A 20,190-nucleotide genomic window follows, 5' to 3' on the forward strand; every position below is an offset into this window, starting at 1 on the left:
CCCAAATACTATTGAAACTAAAACTGCATTTGCCCCAGGGTGAATGCATGGTAAGAATCAAACCAGGAGTGACTATGGCACTGAATCTGCAGTTAGAATCATCCCTGGGACTTCACAGTTTCTCTCCAGAGGCACATAAGCATACAGAGGCAGGAATGATAGCTGCTGCTTAAAATACTGAACATTTTTAAACATCAAAGGCAAATAATTTTGTTTCCCCTCAAGATTAAATGAAGGAACTCAAACAAAATACGTATCTTGTGCTTGCAGTTGTTTTTTTTTTCCAGCAACAACAATTTTAGCAAAACCATACTAGCTCAGAATTTAATGGAAAACATCTAAATAACAAATAGAAGCCAGAACAAAGGATGTATATATGGGATGGAAATGCATGCACTACCACACAGATTAGGGGAAAAAAAAAAAATCTGGACAATTGTAAAAAAAAGCTGTGGACTCAATACTCCATGCAAACAAAAGGCAGGGTTAGTGAAATCACAACGAGGGTCCCTCTTCCACAACAGACAGTGAGAGAATGAAATGGTTAATGGCTTAAACATTGTTAAGATAGTTGCAAACTGTGAAAAGATGAAGCTGCTCACCTGCAACCACAAAGGCCCCTCCCCAAATATGCCTACTAACTGGAATTCAGACTGCGATAGGAATTTAGAGATAAGTTAAAAGGTGGTGCAATTGTCCAATTATCCCAGGTCTAAGAAGTTAAGGCTCTGGAGAAGAATATATCCACAGGTGAGAGAGATGGGAATGTCAGGGGAGACAGTAAAAGCAGGGACAAGCTGCTGATGTGCTAAGAACCTCCCAGGTGCTGAGGGCACCCACATTGGACACCTCAGGCTGTAGCTGGTGTTGAACCAGAAAAGGACAGAGGCAAATCCTGGAGGCAAAGTACTGTTTTTTTATCCTCACTCAAGTGACTCAGCTGTGATAACTCACCTGGGGGAAGTACCTGGACATTCACATGTGTCCAGCCCTGCTGACAGGCCAAGATGGGCCATAACTGACCTAACTCTGCTGACTTAACATTGCAGCTGCAACATTTTAGAAGGTGTCAAAAACTCCTGAAATGTCCCACGATCCAGCATTACATCACCCACTGCAGTACTCCCAGCCCAAGGGGAGGTTCTGGGGCATTATCCCCTAGACTATGCATAATATAAATCCAATGGACTTTGTGTTTTGGGGGCTTTCCTCCCACACCCCACCCCCGATTAATCCAGTCTGCAACCACCACTTTGATCACTAGACATCAAACTTGCAACAATCAAGTCTAGCCATTAGATCCACATGTGGTGATATCTAATCCTTTCTTTCTTTCTTTTCCTTACATATTTTCTTAAGTGGTAATTTTTATGCTTTTACATTGCTATGTTACTATTGGTAAAAATAACCAAAACCATCACAACCAAATTGTTCTAAAATAAACCCTATATACATATATTTATGAGCACCAATCATTCAGTGTTGTTTCATTCTACCCCACCCCAAATGGATCTATCAAGAAGAACTTGGGTTACCCTCTTTTTAGGGATGGGTTATAACACAGGCTTACAATGCAACTTCTGCTAAATGGCTAAGGGCAAGATAAGTCTTTTGTGGGCCTTTCAGTCCTCCTACTATAAGTCACCTCTACCCATAAGAAAAGAATTAGTATGTTTACAAGTTCGTGTCCTCCAGATCTGCAGTGACAGCAATATCACAAAACAACTCGGCTTAATCAACTTTGCCATTCATAAAGTTTTCTTGATACCTAACCTAAAAAAAACCCCTTTTTTTTCTATTTTAAGTTAGTATTTTTTGCTTATCTAAGTTGGCTTAATCACACTCTCAAATGACCTTAGATATAACACAGCTGAGCTGCATCAACAGATCGTGTCCAATTACATTTCAATTAACACCACCTAAGAGTACTCACAAAGTCTGCTGTTAAAGCTTGGAGGTTGTGCAGTGACCGTGAAGCTTCCTAACTCAGTCACACACCGGATGCAGGCACAAAATCAATTTCCTTGCCTTCTCAGGACTGAGTACCTCCTCTAGTCCATCCAAATCCATGAAAAAGGCTTGCTAGATCAGTTTCCATAGTAAGCACTTTTGGATCACGTCTAACAAATCTGGCTTAACACACGAAGTTGAAGCAGTTGATGCTGTAACAGGCTAGGATAGAGATTCTGAACTGGGCTGAACTCATCCTTCTTGACGGGAATGAAAATTATGTTTTCCACTCACACATGGATATATTCATGCATAAGTTATATGACAGTGAAGTAAAGTGGGATAAAAACTAATAAAAGCTTACCCTAATACTAACATTTCAGTACTCTATCATTCAAAAGAGAGAGGCAATGAGAAGTGTTTGCAAAAGTAGGCTAATGATCCAGACTCATCACCTCAGATGATAGCCACTGGTCAAAGAACACTCACACGTAATCAGGTGGATTCAGTACACCAAAAGTTTAAAAAACAAAATAATTGTTTTATTAGCTCATTTCCAACATGATTAGGATAAATTTGTTGTCATTATCCCAGAAATGCATACCACATTGCCATTGCTTGTGCAGTCCTGTAGCTACAGCACTACCCTGCAAGTCTCAGTTGAGCTGTGCTGACAAAATACCTGGAAAGACAGACTAATTATACCAGGTCTGGAATGATCTCCCAACAAGAAGGGCTTAAACACCAGCAGCACACAGAGAGCTGTAAAGAGAAAAAAATACTGGGTACAGAAACAGATGCTTTCTAACATCTTAATTTATCCTGAAAAAAGCTAAAGCTCCCAGTGAAATTGCACAATTCTGAAGAGTTAGTTAAAATACTCTGACTAATAAGTGAAATTGCAAATTTATGTTCTCACTCAGAGGTTATTATAAAAGTCTAGAACCTCCATTCATTTTTTGTCTACTTAGTATTCATTACATATTTGACCATGCTAGCTAAATGTGGTCCTTTCCATTCCAGCCTAACTTAACTCATTTACACCTACATCATGAGTATCTGGCAAATTTAACTTTTTGAAGTAGGATAATTCGCTTCCGCAAGAAACCTTTCTCAGCAATGAAGTTACACACTTTCACAGGACTCCAGAGTGATCCTACCTGCTTATGTACCTTAAATCTCTTCAGTAACTATAAAAATACAGGCACCCAGGTCAGGAGATAAATTTCAATAGGCAACAGATATTAAAGTACAAATTAGACTGTGACTTTAGAATATTGCTCCTGAACACTTTCAGAAAGATACCTAAAAAGACTTTCCACAGCCATTTATTGTGATAATACACAGATCTCAGCAGTCAGACAAAGGCCCACAGCGTGATCTCTCCAGTCATGTCAGCTTTCTGCCTTTTTCCTCATGGCTGTCCCATTTTCCACTGGGAAATGTTTTTTTTTTTTTTTTTTTCTTATTTCTCTGCTACATTTCAAGACAGGTGAATGAATAATTAAGTTCACAGCATGTGGAAGTTCAGTGTGTTTAAGAACACTTCTTGAGCTCCTTAGCTCTGCAATGGCCATAGTGCTGCTGCTGAAAGAATTCTTTCATGATATTATGAAATATTATTATTATGACATATTGTACTGCACACATAAAAAACACATGTACATATACGTAGACATTCTTTGCACTGATGCAATATGTTAAGTAAAAATAAACAAATAAAACCCAAAAGAAATTACTTACGAGGGAAACACAGCAAAGTTATTTTGCAAAACTTCTGAGGAGGTATCAGTGTATTAAGAAGCACTTGTAACTGCTCATGGAAATTAAATCATCCTAAAAAATACTTAATAGCAAGGGCATCTGGATATTTATGAATGCATATTATCTGCTTTTCTTTAAAAAAGTCATGATTCCAAGCTATGTGATAAGCTAACATCCGTATGTATGTGTAACATTTTCATAGCTCAGTTTTCCTTTCCTGGTGTGGTTAATCTCTTGGTACCATTAAGACATAATAAAATATAACATCGGCTTGCAATGTGTATTAGAAGGTGGAACTTCCTGTCAAAGCGCTAATTTTTGGACCAGTTCAAACCCACTTGTTTTACCAAAGTTCTCAAAGCTTCTGCAAATATTAATTAGGATTCACAAACTTTAGGAGATAAACATTAGAGAATATAGAGAGAAGAGAAATGGAAATAAATTTACTCTCTGACTTTGTTCCAGCTCCCCCCCCCCCGGGCTGACACACACACCATCTACCATTCTCAGGTGCCACAACGTGGTGTCCTAGGTGCATGTGGCAAGGCTTTGATCCTGGAGGGCTGTAGGGCAGTGTCTGTCTGTGAGGGGCAGTCCTGGTAGATGGCTCCACCCAATCCACTGCAGGGCATGGCTGAGTCCCGCAGCCAAGGAGTGGCATCTCAGGGGAAATGGGTTTCAGAAAGGGCACAGGCAGTAAAATATGAATGGGGGGAAACAAAGGTGAGAAACACCCCTGCAGACATTAAGGTGAGGAGAATGAGCTCCAGGTGCTGAATCATAGACATCCCTGCAGCTTGTGGAGGACCTCATGACAGAGGAAGATTATTCTGGAGGACTCTAGCCCATGGATGTCCCCACACTGTGGCAGGGGAAAATCTGAAGAGGAAGGAGCAGCAGAAAAGAGCTGTTGTGTAGTGACCCGTGCCTCCATTCCCCATCCTCCTCCATCTCTTGGTGAAGGAGAAAATTGGTGAGGGGAATAAGATTGTTTAATTTTTCTTTATTTTTCAACATCCAACTCTATGCTAATATAAATAAATAAAAATAATTTATTCATATAAATTATAAAATCATATTTTTTCCTGGTCAAGCCTGTTTTTGCAGTGATAACTGGTATCTGATAACTGATCCCCTTGTCTCTACTTTAACCCATGAAATTTTTAATCTAATTTTGTGTCTGCCCTGCTAAGGAAGAGGAGTGAAAGAACTGCTGGGTCGGCATCTGGCCAAGATCAACCCACCACACTTCATACACTGAAGATTTTCACACACTCAAGTTCCCACTTCTGAAGATATGGGGACAAGTCTCAGTTTCAACAGAGCTTGAGAGCAGATTTAGTCCCCTGAGGATCAATAAACTAGATGATCTTCTGTCTCCTTTTTCTGAGGGCATGTTCTTACAGAAACTCTCAAGCACTACTAGAAGACAGAGGTCTATACAAGTACCTCTTAAAAAATAAAACCTGGCTGCAGAAAGAACAGTTAGTCCCAATTACCCAGTAGTTCAAGGACTGATGTAACATAAAAAATACAGTTCAGTTGTTTTTCAAGAGTATTCCAACTCCTATTGCCAAAAAAAGTGCCACAGCACCGGGCTATGAGCAATCATGGGGTATTTTTAATTTGTGCTATTGAAACCATACATGATGATCCATGACTCTGCCTCATCCCTTCTATTATCTTGCTTTAATAGCTGTCTCCTCATGGCAGTAAATTATGGGTTCCACCCCAGACACAGAGCTCTCCCTGTACACTATATGGATGGCTCCAGATCTAGCCAAGGTTCAGCCTCGGACACGCATTCAAGAGTTTGGCAAGACAATGCTCCGGATAGAGCCACTGCTTCCTTCTCCACATCTCAGCATGACTGCCTCCTCCACAACTTACATTAGAAAAATAAGCACTGTTGCGAATTTAATTATGTCTTTGCCTTTCACTGAAAACAGATTATGCTTGTTAAAGAGTTTTTTGTTTGCTATTGTTTTACATCCAGTTTCCAGCACTAGCTGTTTTTACATACTTCTTTCCTTCAGCCAAGCAAAACCAGCTATAGTAGCAGCTTGAAAAAATGCTTCTTATTCATTTTCTTCCACTGCCTGGGAACCAGATTTATGAAACACTATGAAACAGATATGAACTATTTTATATAAAAGAATTTTCCCTTCCTTCACCAGTGGTCCTGCATTTTTTGTTAGCACTGGAAGGGGAGTAAGTCTGTTTATGTGAGCCAGGGCACTCCTGAAAACAAGATTATAAACCTCAAGTGGCTACAGCTGGGAAATATTTATTTTGTTGAAAATAAATGGAGAAACTCTTGGATTATAACTGGAATCATATGTTATAAATCAGTTTATTGAATAACACAGCCTTGGAATAATCACTGTCCTGGGACATAGCTTTCTACTTCCACAAAGCCAGATACAGTCTGTGTTGGTAATAATAAACATTAAAAACCAGAATTGCTTTTCCTTTCTCCTTGCAGGCCCTTTTTAAATGACTTCAGGCCTAACCCTTAGGAATTACAAAAGCAAGACAAACTAAAAGCTAAACCAATCCGAATTTCCTTTATGCGCTTTCCTAAAATGGTGCTTTCTCTGCTATCATTAACATATTATCTTTCATTAATGGAGCTTATGCTTTTCATGCTGTGAGTACCTAAATTCCAGACAGTAATGTTAAGATACTACATCTGCAGGATGTAGTACATCTGTACTAAATCTACAGGACTGTCCTGTGCTTGTTAATAGTGTAAAGAAAAAGCAAACACCAAATCTCATTTACTGAGAAAGGTGAGAGAGTTTTGGGAATTAAAAAATGGAAAAAAAAAAAAAAAGAAAAAAAAAGAAAAAAGGACATCCCTGAATGTCAAAACAGGGGCAGTTAGATACCATGAATTTTTCACCATGCCAGACAAGTCAATCAAAGATAACACAATGCAAGAATATCTGACTGACACTTCAAGCTGTATTCGTAAGCAACCTGCCTCATTCTAAGTCAATGAAGAGACAGGACTTACAAGCCCTCACTGGAAAGTTATTGAAATGTGACTGACATCTCAAAGGAAAAGTGTCAACAGGATAGCATGACCCTGTGCTGAAACACTGCAAGGTTAATCAAAGTTATGGCAGTTGGGAGCTAGAAAGGCTCTACCTCAGATTGAATTCTTGTAGTCAAAGCAGTGATGGGGCCACTGTCTCATTTTCACTTCCTCTCCTACTGACATTTGCACACAAAGTTTGTAGCTTTGGCCACTGGTTTTGTTTTATACAGATGCTGGTGGATGTTGCCTGAGAGAAGGCTTTATACATCTGAGTAAGGATTGGTTTGCCCTTTCTCCTCTGGGACTCAATGTGCTGTTAACATATGATCTAAGATAGTAAATACACCATTGGGAGATTAAAATACAGCACTACAAATTGCAGAGTTACTGCTCAAAAAGGAATAGATAAAGTTTGAGTTAAAGTATCAGCAGAATTCATCTAGGCTTCCATGGAGCAGCAAAGGGAGTAGGCAAATGCTCAGACTGTTTCTTAAAATTCTTACTTCTGTACATCTGAAGAGTTTCCCCACAATCCATTATTTACCAATATGACATCAGGAAATGTATTGCACGGATCTATCATCTTCTCTTACCTCCTCACCCCACCTACCACCTAATTTTGTAGGTTTATAAAGACAAATTACTTTTTCACGTTATTTTGCTTAAATATGTCAGTAGCTATCATTTTAATTCAGTACTATCATGGTTAAAATGTAGACCAGAACTACCCACTTAGCACACTCTGCAAAGTAACAAAGGTAGGAATAAAGATAAACTAAGGAAGACAGGATACCACTGATGTAATAGTCATGTTCATATGCTTAAGACTACAGAATGCAACCCTTAAGCAATTTAAGCAAGTACGGTTTTTATGAAAAAAAAAAATTAAAATGCTCTAGTTTATTTTGTTGCTGGATGGAATCTTTTTGCTTCCTTCAGTTTACTTCATATGTTTCTTGTTTTCTTATTCTGTCAGCCCTCAGCAATATCTCACAGATACAAATAGCACCTTCTTGACACTGCATATCATTAGCTAAAAATGCTAGTGGCCCTATTCTGTTGGTTTCGTTCCCTGCTCTTTCTCCTTTTCTAGGAGGCAAACAGTCTAGAAAGTAAATATGCTTCTTCCTTAGAGCCTAAGGACCTACAAATCCTTTTCCTCCTGCAGACTCTGTCTGATTTCTAAATCACTGCCTGCACTGAATGTCACACAACATTTCCATTATGGAATAAGTCCTCCAGTCAATTATTTAATTATGGAAGATTTACAAAATAGCATCCCTTTCCCCAGTAAAAAAATAAGAAATACGATAACAAAATATTTATTCTTTTATTAATAATATTTTTAAACCAACGATGAAAAAACTTCTAATGAGAAAAAGATCACCTTGGGAAGATATTATATCAAGCTTGGCCAGCAAGGACTTTTCTTTTTGGAAGAATAATGGCTTAATGTTTAATTAATCCTATCCATTTCTGCATTTATGGGAAGGCGGAGAAGAAGAGTCTGCTTTATAATGTGGAAAATTAAATATTAAAAACTTTGTGCCTACTTGACTTTACATTTTCTTGTTATGAATGGGTATTTTCACTTTATTTCACTTTCTTCAAACTACAAGAGACAGAAGCAATTACTGCAGCTCTGCTGAACAAAGGTATTCTCAATGTACCTCTGATACTGCCTTGCCAATCCCAAAACAAAACAAAAAATTAAAAACCATTTAGAGTATTAATGGAACCTTTAAACCTCACATTCAAAGTGACGTAGGTTACTCAAGATTAGAGAAGACCAGAGAGAACTTCAGAAAAGCTGAATAAAGTTATGAATTTAAGAAACTCAAGAGATAAAATTCAGTGTAGTCAAGTGGCAATATACACTGGATGAAACAATGTGAATTTCCCCCTGTGTACAAATGGGTTCTAAATTAAGTGCACCTATTCAGAGAGAAAGATGTAGAAAGTATTTTGGACAGTTCAATAAAACCGTTTGTTCCATGTACAACAGTAGTCAAAAAGCCCAGCAATGTTATTAAGGCCTGAAGAATTTGGAGTATAAAAAGACAGAACAATAATGAAAATAAAGCCTTTAAATACAGTGACCTTTAATAGTCTATGTTCTTGCCTTGTCTCAAAAAGAATTAAGAGAAAAGTCCCTCCAGTGGAAAGCAGAAAAATAATGAAGATGATTAAATATGTGACAGGTCCTGAGCAGGGAGAGAGGACAGAGTAGGGGTATGAATGGCCTCTCTAAACCACTCTCCAAGGAGCCATTTCTTCTACCTTTCCACTTTTGAGTGGTACCTCTGAAAAGTCCCTGGTACCAGCCTGCCATAAGAGCCCTGAATCACTCCAGTCACCCCAGCACAGAACCCACCCTGAGCCTCAGAACCTGTGTGGTTCTCAGCCCTGCCTCACCCATGGCTGCCTCATCCATGCTGTGCCTGCAGCCTGGGCAAACCATTCCCATCCAGGAAGGGGTGAGATGCTGGGGGTGCCTACCTTCACCCCCTACCTGTGACACTGCTGCAGGGCAGGCTAAAGCCCAGATGTTCAAATGTGAACCTTTGTAATACGAGAAATAGTAGTACATACTAAAACAATGTTTATTGCCAACTTTAGATACTGCATAGTAAAAAATTCTAAAAGGAAACTTCTTCCACACTTCTTCCAAAGCACAATATGGCTCCTTCTCTCCCTTGTGCCATCCTCCCTCCACTTCATCCTCACTCATGTTCTTGTCATTTTCTCCTTTATCCACGTTTGACTCAGTTATCCTTCCTTCTCCCTTCTCTTTGTTGACTCCTTACTTTCTCTGCTTCTTGTCTTCACAAAGGTCCAGGAGGTTAAACAGAACCTAGACTGATATACTTTTAAGCCTCCCTTTTAGTACATCATCTTTCCCTTCCACTGCCGAATGCTTGATCTTTCTCTGGAGAGATGCAGCCCAAAGGGCTGCCAGCAATTGCATTCATGCTGTGTTACACACTGTACTCTTCAATTTGACTTGTTCAACCTACATTCAGACCCCAGACTAACTACAGTATTAAAATTCTCTTTCCTGTCCCAATTTCTAGCAGCAACTCCCTCACCACCTGGTTTTGGAGTGGGAATGCTCTGAGGTATGCTCTTCTAGCTCTATACAGAAAAAAATACTGTAACTGAATGTACATTTGTCACTGATTTAGTGACAATTTACATGGAAAACCTTGACCATGGGATATACTCTGGTTCACACTAAAATTATTCAGGAATGCCAAACAGCCTTACTAGGAAAACATTAGTTGTTCCATTTAGCCATTTAGCTTTGTGTTTCTCAGTTTCATTTGATCTACTGTCCATGTCACTGCTGCATTCTGACCTCCTCCCTCTTTTGTTCAAATAATGCTGCAACGTAAATGAACTTCCTCTCTCCCTGTGACCACTTAAGCCTTGGACTTCTCATGCTCCCAGATGCTGTCACATACTCCTCCAGAATTTTTGGTAAGGAGTCTTTATCAATTACCACCAGTCCTCCACCTTCTTCCATGCTGGGATTTTTTTCCCTTTGTCACAGTATTACAGAAGGGAAAGGACCACTGGGAGTCATCTGGTCCAATCTCCCTGCTCAAGCAGGGTCATCCTAGAGCACATGACACAGGATTGCATCCAGACAGTTCTTGAATTCTCCAGCAACAGAGACTCCCAAACTTATCTGGACAATCTGTTCCAGTGCATGATCACACACGCAGTGAAGAAGTTCTTCCTCATATTCAGGTGTTTTTCCTTTGCATCAGTTTCTCCCCTTTGCCTCTTGTCCTATTGTTTGGTACCAAGAAGAGCCTGGCTCCATCCTCTTGACACCCTCCATTCAGATACTGATAGACATTGATAAGGTCCCGTCTCAGTTGTCCCTTTTCAAGACTGAACAGGCCCAGCTCTCTCAGCTTTTTCCATGGTAAAGAAGCAAGAACAAGAACCAAAGTCTGCTATGCAAGTGTCATTACCCCAATAATTTCTAGCCACTTTGCATTTGGTGTTGCTAGTGTCACATTATGTACCTATTAAGAACTGTGATGCCTGTTCATAAATGTCAAAGGACATAAGCCTCTGTAAATACACAGCACCAATAATGGTCTATCCAGAATAGGCAATTTTCATTGAGACAACTTTTATTTTATATTATTGCCTGTAAATGGGACCTAACATAGACGGCCCTGACAGGAAGCCTGGAGGCCTGAATTTCTAATTGTAACTTTAGTACTGGTTTGTTCAGTGAAGCTAGGAGAGCTACATCCTCGTCTTCCAATCTGTAAAATGAGATTTGTCAAGATTACCTCCTCTAAAAAGCTTTTAAATGTATGCAAACAAATGTCAAAGTAAGAACTATTTTTTTGTGTTTTTTTTTTAATGAGAGTTTTTAAAAAAAGCCATTCTTATAGAGGCAGCTCCAATGTTATACTAGAGTTCTGAATACTTCTGTTTCATAAGTATGTATAGCCCATATCTTGTGTAAATATACCAGTTTTTGTGTGTCCCAGATGTTCTGAAGCTAAGAAGGCATATGTTTGGTTGCGGCTCAAGAGAGTGCTTGTAAGCACAAAAGCCCCTAACTTTTCCCCAAAAGGAGACATCATTGTAGAGACACTAACTCAGTATGAAATATAAAAAATTGAATTGTTTGGCAAGGAATTTATAATTACAGAAATCTTGAAAAAAAAAAAAAAATAAAAGTTTCAAATCCAAATCAGATATTCTGGCCAATAAAGTGAAGATCAAAGAGAGATGAGAAGTTTGCCTCCTTTCTGATGAAAGTCCATTGGGGTGCCAACAGACTGTGACTGCTTTTCTTCCTAACTGTATTAATTAGAACCCTCAGGAAATTCAAAAGCAAGAAAGAGGGTGAGAGGGAATGTTTGCCAGAATTGCTATGGCATGTGCCAAACACCTCACTTTTAAGAAGATGTACACAAACCAGTGACATTTTATCTATTCCAGCATAGCTGAGCTCAGTAGGGAAATTCCACTGAGTTCAGTTTAGGTATCAATTTACACTTAAGGGTAAAGTGGTTAAGTGTCTTGTCTAATTGAATTGTTTTTATTACGGGTTCTGGTCTGTCTGAACAGCATGGCATTCAGTACATTAAGGATGCCATACATGAGTAGCTCAAAGAAGTTAATTCTGTTGGAAGTTATTAAAAAGCAGGAAAAAAAAGCCATCCTTTTTTTCCTTACTGCTTATTTTCCCATTTTCCAGAAGGATATTATGGTCTTCAAGACACTGAGAAGTGTCTTGCATAAAGAACAGCACCTTGCATGCTAACTATGGGGTTTGGGGGTTTTTTGTTGTCTGTGGTTTCATACTGGAGTTGGATATTTTTTTTCCTTTTTGGAAAAAAAGTCTAAACAATTAAAAACAAAAAGGGAAGGAAAGAAAAGGGGAAAAATCTAGAGTAGATGCTATATCCTTCTTGATTTGCATCTGCCTGATCCTAATAGCAAAATGATTATAGAATTCATTTTCAGAGCAAGTAATGCATGCAGGTTGCTTAAACAAAAAAAAAAAAAATCTCTTCTGAAAAATTCAATCTGTTGTGACAAGAGCCAAAGGCATCCAGACCTTTGAAGTACTACATTATATTGAAATGGTACTTCCTTTTAGGATAAAGAGTACCCAAAACTCTTCAACAGGTTCTTGGAACACAAGCCCTATGAGGAATGACTGAGGGAGCTGGGGTTGTTTAGCCTGGAGAAAAGGAGATTCAGAGGTGACCTTATCACTCTCTACAACTCCCTGGAAGGTGGCTGTAGTCAGGTGGGGGTAGGTCTCTTTCATCAGGCAGCAGTTGACAGAACCAGAGGACACAGTCTCGAGCTGCATCAAGGGAAATATAGGTTGGATATTAGGAAAAAGTCTTTCACAGAAAGAGTGATAAAGTTCTAGAATGGTCTGCCTGGGGAGGTGGTGGAGTCACCATCCTTGGATGTGTTTATAAAAAGACTGGATGTGGCGCTCGGAGCCATGGTTTAGTTGAGGTGTTAGGGCACAGGTTGGACTCGATGATCTTGAAGGTCTCTTCCAATCTAGTGATTCTGTGAATTCTGTGAATTTTTCATTAAATCAAGTCTGTATTTGAACTAACACTAAAGTAAATATTTTTAACAGAGAAACCTCAGAACCATTTTAGTAAAACAGAAATAAAACATGATTGTAAAGAATGTCCCATTTGCTGTATCCCAAGTCATATATTTGAAAGCAATTCCTTCTCCCTAGGCTTGGTTTCAGACCAAATGACTCGATCTGGGCTTCAGCACACTCTGCACAGTACCCTCTGCATGTCTCAGAAGTTTTTATTTCTGCATCACATCTGCTCCCTGAACTTTTCAGTATGTCAGTCTCTTCAGGCTTAACTACCACGTGTCCTCTATCCCCTGCTCTGGTATCTTCCCTACACAAGCAAATAAATCTACCTCACTTTTACCCAGTCACTTCCTTTACAGAGGAACAAAGAAATGAAAATAAATGACATTCATCACACACGTACATTTTGGAACCACTGCTGGTCTCTGTTTTCTCACAAAACATCAATGCAGGCAAGAGAGCTTCATGACAATAATTGGGAGAACCACAGCGGAACATACATCACTGTCTGCATCTGGTGCTATTCTGTGTGCTTTGTGCAAGGATCTGAAGGGGTGACATTCCAGTGGACAAACGTTGTTTCAAAGTAATACTAATTTATTCTGCTGCCTTGCACAATCTGCATTGAGAGCTAGAGGCCACAGATTGAACGATACTACAGATCTCTCCAGCACAGACTCTTCTTCTACAAATGCAGAATTAAGTATTCATGAAGAGATTTCAAAGGTCTAAAATGACTGCAGAGCTTTCAAAATGCGACACTGTGAACTAAGACACTGTCAAGTAACAAGTAATAACTGGAAAGGAAAAATTTATCTCTTGAATATAACAGATACTCTACAATTATTTTTCCTTATCTTTACTTTCAGAAAATAACATAACTAAATTTCTAAAAAGGAACAGAACTAAATCACGAAACCAAAACAAACAACAAAACAAACAAAAATCAACCCTCAAAAAACAACAGTAAAAGGATACATAGGGATTAATGATTGGCATTACACAGAACAGTTCTCTCCTCTTCCAGTTTATTTTTTAAACTAAGCATACAAGAAAATGGCTGCTAGTTACACTTTGCTGATCAATGCAGTATTGTCTTGTAAAATAAAAAAGCTTTTGAAACGCAGCTTGATCCTTCAGAACAAACATTTTCTAGAGAATACAACTTTTGAGATCAATTTTTAATACGTACCTTTCTTTTAAATACTGCCAATGACTGCAAAATCCCCCCTAAATTAAAATAAAAAAAATTTGTGTTTTACTCCACCCACATGCACTGAGTTCCACCAAAGGTTTCCTTAAACACAGAGCAATGTGAAAACAATATACCATACTCCAGCACAGCTGGGCTCTTCCCTTAAAGCACACCTAAGAACCAGACTGAATTCACAGTTAGCTATATTCATTGGGGTAGCACTAATGTGCATTCTTTAACAGGAGTAAAACAGATGGAAACTCAATGTTGCAGTACCGAGAAAGTCACAAACCATCTTTGCTTAAGTTCTTCCACTCCTGGAATACTAAAGTGCAAGAGATAGCCTGTAGCAAGCAGAGGGCAAGTGAGTCCAGCTATTCTGTAGTCTCCACTACAGAGGATCATGTTGGAATATAAAGCTGAATTTGTAGATTTGCTGGACATCTAAAAAACACTCTCTGCAGTGAGAAGTCATTGAAAGCACCCTCTGCCAGTTTGTGACTGCACCATGTTGTATGGACCCTGCTCACCTCGAGAGGTGCACACACACAGGCTATGCACTGACTTCAGATTTACTGTGCCTCGTTTCTTCTCCCTTTGCATGTGAAATCAAGGCAAACCGTGCTCACTAAAAACTCTCTTGCTCAAAATCCTGCTCCTGTAAGCTTAGATTTGACATTCCTGAATAATGGAATGGAGGTTAGTGCTTAACTGAATCAAATTACAGGACACTGCTTCTTATTTGAGGGATTGCTCGGAGACAAAAAGTATGACTTCAGTTTTTCTTATTATGTGGAGAGGGAAGGAGGAGAGAAGCACTTATTTGTTTCTTTGGCTGGAAGGGTATGTTATTACACATAAGGCAACAAATGCATTGACGTATTTATTTCCCAAGGGAAGTGACAAATCAGTATATACCAGGAGAAGCTTTGTCACTTGTCCTAGAACAATCCCCTCTGTTGCTTTGGGTGACTGCATATGCTCTGTGAACAATTTTATTTTTATTTTTTTCATATAGCTTTTATGATGTTTACCATTAGGCTACCAACATCACAGATAAAACACCCCACACACAGAGATCAACTCAAGAACTTGAGAAGCTTCTGATTTCCTTGCTCAGCTTGGGGAAAAAATGAATCTGACTTATTTTGCTCTTCCTGGCATCTTCAGCACCTCTTTTTCACTCACAGTAATATAATGCATAACATGGATTTCAACCACTTTTATAAATAAATCTTGGAAAACAAATCAGTCTTTATGTATTGCTTTATAAACTCTTTTTTATATATATCTTCTTAAGTATCCTGTTACTGTGGCATATGAGACTAACACACTGGCTGTGGATGTACCACTTTGCTACTTTAAGTTGAAAAAAAAAACCCTTTAAAATTAGGCACTCAAAATTATCCTGCAAAGCCAAAGCTTCAAAAGAAAAATTGTTAACACAGGAAACTATTATCTTTGAGTATGTATTTAGATAATCATACATCTTTTTCATTACTTGTAAACTTGCATTAAATCATATTTCTTTACTTTGCTACCTAGAAGCATCCTTTTGTTGCTTGGTGTTTTTTTTTTTTTTTTTTTTTTGGTTGGTTTGTTTCTGTTTGTTTTCAGTTTTGGATTTTTTAAAGCACATAATACCATAACTGTATACAATGGTGTAAGTACTGCATTCAGGGCAACAGGCTCTGCCCTGAAAACATGTCCTTCCCACTCTAAGGCAATAAAGAAAATGTGCCATGGCAGTCTCCTTAACTGTTACTGTTTTCACCTTGTGTTTCTTGTGTTGCTAAAACGCTGAATCGCACTGGTGTCACAAGAGGTATGCGAAAACAGCTCCTCTCAGTTAACAGAATCAGACAAACTCTGAGGAAAACCAAAACCAGTGGCCACAACTGACACACACCGCGGGTGACCACGATGTGTCCCATGGTGTTTAACAGGTTATGAGTTCCCTGTGCCTGCTGGGCACATTGTTGCTACTTGGACAAGGACAAAGATCCAAAGCACACCCTCACAGACTGACATGGAGCCCCAAGGGAACCAGCAGACTGGGTTTCTCCACCCAAAGGGCCGTAGGATCACTGAGGGACTTCCAGCAGAGAGAAAATCACTCACCTGGGGGTAGTGTGCGGGCGCACATCCCAGCAAGTCTCTGTGGCAGTGTCCTAGTCCCCAGGGCAAGACTTCACGACACAGACCTGCTGTGGGTGAGGCAACTGTTCAGCCGGGGCTGAACAGTTCATGGCTGAACATGGTCACACCCTTCTCACCGCCCCCACCAGGTATAGCCCTGGGGCATGGTGCACCCATTTGTTGTGCTTTAACCCCTGTGTGGGAAGCTCAGCCCTACACAGCTGCTGGGTCACACCCTTTCAGTGGGATGGGGAGAGCATCGTTAAGGGTAAAAGTGAGGAAACACAGGGCTTGAGATAAAGACAGATTAATAGGTAAAGCAAAACCAAAGCAAAACAATAAATTCTTTTACTACTTCCCATGGGCAGGCAGAGACAGCAGAGCTCCATCACATGGAATGGTGACTTAGGAAGACAAAGACCATCACTCTGAACATCCCCTCTTTCCTTATCCTTCCCCCAGCTCTATGTGCTGAGCAGGATGCCATGTGGCATGCAATACTCCTTTCATCTCTTGGGGTCAGCTGTCTACCCTCCCAACTTGTGCACTCCCAGCTTCCTCCCTGGTGAGGTGGGGTGAGAGGCAGAAAAGACCTTGGCTCTGCATAAGAACTGCTCAACAATAGCTAAAACATCTCCATATTTTCAACAATGTTTTCAGACAAGTCTGAAACACAGTCCCATACCAGCTACTCTGAAGAAAACAAAATTCTCTTCCCCAGCCAAAACCAGCACACTGCCACAGCCATGGTGTAAGACACAAAAATAGGGGCATGAAAGGCTGTCAGCAGACACATATTGACCAGCAGGGCCGGGGTCTGTGTGTGATGTGCTCCTGCCACATTTGGGGCTTGACTTTGGGGTTGTTTTGAGGGGAGGAATGGTTATTTTAAGTTTCCAGAACAGGTGAGTAGCCTCTGTGGAAGCATTTTACTCAGAAAGCTGGTATATTAAGTGACTGGTAAAATAGAATGAACCAAATTAGATCAATGGGTCAAATTCACTTTTTGAAAGTAAAAAAGTATGATTCTATTTATTTCAATGAAATTCAGTGAAATTCAGAATTATTGCAAAGCACCATAATATTGAGGGATCTTATGTGATATACCATATCTGGCCAGTATGGAACTTACAGAATAAATGACAAAATCTGTCTGTGCAGAGTATGTCTTCTTTGGTGAGCTGCTGTATTGATTATAAAAGCTGCTGGAACTTGTAACTTGTTCCATATAAGTGAAATACAGGTAAGCAGCTGATGCGTGAGTAATTTACTTGAATCAGGTTTCTTCACTGCTACACTTCAGCTGAGAATGAAAATGCAAAAGTTGTTTGGCACAGCAGAAAGCTCCCTTAGCTGGAGAAAAGCTGTTGGATCCCACTGTTCACAGTATTTGATCTTAAAACACTAGAGGGCTGCACACCTTGAAATGTCTGTACAGTTCTACCCTGTTATGCAAGCTGGCTTTCATAGTCTCTGCTGTTCAAACAGATTTCAAATTTTGCTTTCCTCTAATGTTGCACCCCATGCCCTCGGCTCCCATTCTGCAGTGGCAGAGGTAGAATTACTGCTCCCTCTCAGCTTCAGTTCCACTTGGATAAGAAGGTAAGGGTTTCTTCTAGAATTTTCTTCCATTTAAAATAAGCATATTGTAGGCCTCTAAAACAGTGTCCTCACTCACACTGACATCATTGCAGGCTCAATTCCGAAGTCACTTAAGTGAAAAAACAACTCATACAATGAGAATAAACAACATCATCAAAGGGGAACTTCAATTTTGTATATGAGACTGATTGAACTAAGTAAATCTTCCTGTTTAGCAACAGGATAAACTGTCCTTAGTCTCACCTTTGCTGGAGCAGAACTGAGAATAAAATGACTGTGCAAAGAACTACAATTATGCTCTCCTCTTTTTTTCCTCCATCCCCAATAAAGGGAAGGAATAGTCAGTCCAAGGGAAGTTGCACATTTTGTATTTGCTATCAGGATTTATCGGATATTTTGTAGCCTCTTCTGTGCTTTTTGGAGCTTAGAAGAATGCATGAGCATTTTGAGGAAGAAGGCCATGTGGCTTGTAAATAAAATATACTTGTAGATCTCTAGTTGCAGGAGAGAATTTGAAAATATCACTCAGGTGGACTTAAACTGCTCTAAAACCAAAAGGCAAAATAAACAAATACGAACTTGGTTATTTTTATACTCTGTATGCTCTCTGAGAAGTTCAGAGTGCTTGAAGCTGTCACTGTTTGTTTTTCTTTCCAGCAGATTACTGAATTGTGATCTCTGTTTTGCTGAGGGAAGGTAAAAGCAAATTAAAGTCGCTGAGTCTGTCTGCAATGGGTCATTTTGAAAGGTGCAGCCCTTAAAAAGGTTTAGTTCTAGGTCTCTCTGGAAGATGGTTTCTGAGGAAGAAAAATATATATGGCTTAAGACTCAGGAAGACAAAGTAAAAATATATTGCAAAGATAAGCATATAAAGCAGGATTTTCTGGGTAAAGCAATATGTACAATCAGATGAATAAAAGGAGGAGGCATGTAGTTGCACAGCTGTTGACTTGGGGGAAGAAAGACTCCAGCAGTTTATTTTATTTGTACTGAAGCAATGGAAGTTAGTTATGCGTGCTCCCTGAAACTGGCCCAAGAGCACATTTTGGAGAGGTGGGGGAAAAGACAGCTTTACAGCACAGAAACATTCAGTAATCCATGAAGGAGAGCTGAAAATTAATGCAACAAACCCAAACTTTCCTCTAAAGCCAAAGGACTAGCCAACTACTCAGAGTTCTGGTGTTATTTAACTTATGTGTTCACAAAATATTTTAAAATATTAATTTAATGTTCAAAATTAATTAAAGCATTGCATACATTCATAATCAAAACTGAATTTACCAAAATTTTCAAATTCTGTTGAATTTAAATTATTGTTTATCCATTTTTCTTACTTGGTATTTTAAATTGGTATTCAAAAATAAAGGATGCATTTACTTCAAGTTCTATGTATTTTTGTCCCATAGGAGTTCATAAGTATTTTGCAAAGTAATTCTGAGAAATTTCAAACTCTGTATGATCAATAAGGCTCCCAAACCTTGCAGGCACACTATCAATCATAGCTAGTTTAAGTCCCGTGAAAGAATTTAAATCCTAAAAATCACTCCACTTCTTTTTTTGATAAGAGGCAATTGCCTGATTGCTGGCTAGTGGTAAAATTGGGAGAAACACAAAATTTATTCATTTCATTATTTATTATTTTACTAATAAAGAATTAAAAAAACTGATTGGCAGTCTTCTTCATTTAAAGAACATAAGATGTTCTTCTGATTACTCTGACCAACTCATAAACAATTAGTGTACCAATCCTAGTTTCTAGTGTAATAATACTAGTGTAATAATCCACAGCACATGTATCCTCCTGTGACTTACCCTGATGTGCAGATGAGATCTTGAGAGGAAAAGTTATCATTCTTTTATTAATTAAAAACCTGTTCTATGTGATTAAAAATATGTCACCATTTTAGGATAATTCACCTGAAATCCACTAAGTTTCTGATAAGTAGGATTGGGTTACTTTTAGCTTCTGAGTTTAGACCAGGCAAATTAATTTTGATTAAAGGTATTTATACTTCTTTTTGTAGCCTCTAATTTGATCTCCCATGTCTTTCAGCTGTGATGCACATCTCTTGTTGCAAAGATCATCTTTCAAAGGATATTTACAGCAGCAGTATTTTTTCACAGCACACCTCTAACTTATTTTCCTTCCCTTTCCTCTCTTGCCTGAGTGGAAGAAAGGTGGACTACTCACACATGAAAGTTTACAGTGGAAAAATGGTGATACTGAATATTCAGAACCTAATCCTCTACCTTTTCATTCATAGTTATCTACAGGACGAGTGAGTGGAGCAAACATATGTCCCTAAAAATACCTGAACCTTTTTTCACATCTGCCCTCATTTTCGTCAGCATTTTTATAAATGTAGGCCATATGGGGCA

The sequence above is a fragment of the Haemorhous mexicanus genome, chromosome 2 (assembly GCF_027477595.1).
Source record: "Haemorhous mexicanus isolate bHaeMex1 chromosome 2, bHaeMex1.pri, whole genome shotgun sequence".
NCBI classification, from domain to species: domain Eukaryota; kingdom Metazoa; phylum Chordata; class Aves; order Passeriformes; family Fringillidae; genus Haemorhous; species Haemorhous mexicanus.